We start from the raw sequence: 1,850 nt of genomic DNA, 5'->3' as shown, positions 1-1,850 counted from the left end.
AAGTTTTATAGTTTAATACTTTGTAAAACGTTATTGGTTAACCATTCATATAAATGAATAGAATTCATTTTTCCATTTAATTTGTGGTTTATTAAATGATGAGTCCCTTCAATTTGACGATATATTCAAGATATACTGTCAGGACCAGTCATGTGACTAAGAAATGTCTATCAAGTGAACTTGAATGTCAAAAGTTGAAAATGGTCCCTGGTCGGAGTTTTCTATAAAGATGGACGCATAGAAAACGCTAGACAACTAGAATGCAAGATGACTAGTAGTTCTGTTTCTTGAACTATGTGGACATGGCAATGTCGCAATCATTTGCATAGATACTTACTTTGGGAAGACTAGTATCGGATAGACCTATGAAACTTTACTGTAAGAGATGAAAATCTGTCATAAGTAAATTTCATTAAAATTATTAGACACTAATCTTCTATACTTGAGTGATTTGAGATTACTTGTTTGAGAACTGGTTATTTTGACGTTGTCAACCGTCGCACCGTAAAAGGAGGCTATAACGGCAACGCTCGGGTAATCACTATCAAACGAATTCTAATCTCAAGATCGCAAGATTGGGATTGTCCTCCAATAAATCGCTGAAAGTTCTACAAGGCCACTCGGAGAGCTAGAAACTGTAAAATACATGGCCGCGCTCAGATGAATCATAGGCTATGATTATCTGTTTATTTGATCAGTTGAACTTTGAAACCGAGAAATACCTCTGGACATAATAAGGATGACAACTCTTACCTTATGTTCATGAGCAAGCATCAAGCGACAAAGGAATTAGGCAATGCACACTTGTCCCTAAGGACAAGTGGGAGACTGAAGGAAATAATGCCCTTGGTCCAAGTATGCAGTCAATGCTAAGTCTAATAAATGCGGTTCAGTATTAATTAATTATACAAGTTAATAATTCAGTGAGATCAATTGAACTGTATGCGTAGCTATAGGCCGCTTCAGTTCAAGTGGAGTTAATAATATTAATCCACAGCTTACTCTTGACTGAACCCGTAGGGTCACACAAATAGTACGTGAACGGATCAAGTGTTTAAGTGAATTAAATACTCCATTTATGGATATTCGGAATCGACGGATCTCGGTTCCAGTGAGAGCTGAAATCATCAAAGGCAAATTATGAATACTCCGGAAACGATGATATTGCCGGAAACGGAAATATGGATCGTATCGGAAATATAAATATTATCCAAGTCGTAGATGTTGCCGGAAACGGAAACATGGTACGTATCGGAAAATATTATCGGAAATGGAAATATTGCCGGAAACGAAAATATTGTCGGAATCGGAAATACTATTGGAATCGGAAAATATTTCCGGAATCGGAAATATTAAATATTTGTTCGAAACGGAAATTAATTCCGGAATCGGAAATATTAAATATTGTTCAAATCGGAAATGAATTTCGGAATCGGAAAATTAATCGGAAGCCAACGTACGAAATAAACATCGGACGAGCTTGCTAGACGCAAGGCCCAGCACGAAGCCAGGCCTGCGCCTAGCAAGCCCATGCGCGCAAGGTAGCAAGGCGGCCCGCCAGCATCGCAAGGCCCAGCCAAGCAAAGCGCAAGGCCAGGCCCAAGCGAGGCCAACAGGCTAGCACGCCCACTCGTGGGCTGCAGCACTGCTGGGCCAAGCCTTCTCCGCGCGCGCGTGCTTTGCGCCCCTCGTGGGCTGTGCACGCGTGTGTGCGTTGAGTTTGTGCATGCATCGAATCCTTAAGCAATTAGGATTAGATTAAAGACTAATTTCCTAAAGCTACTAGAGTTAGTTGTTAAATTAAACATTAACTTAATAGGTTTTAATTAATGTCTTATATTTAATAGGAT

Source organism: Spinacia oleracea, unplaced genomic scaffold (assembly GCF_020520425.1).
Source record: "Spinacia oleracea cultivar Varoflay unplaced genomic scaffold, BTI_SOV_V1 SOVchr0_020, whole genome shotgun sequence".
In the NCBI taxonomy this organism is placed as follows: domain Eukaryota; kingdom Viridiplantae; phylum Streptophyta; class Magnoliopsida; order Caryophyllales; family Amaranthaceae; genus Spinacia; species Spinacia oleracea.
The sequence above is the reverse complement of the archived record's forward strand: the minus strand, read 5'-3'. Positions refer to the sequence as shown.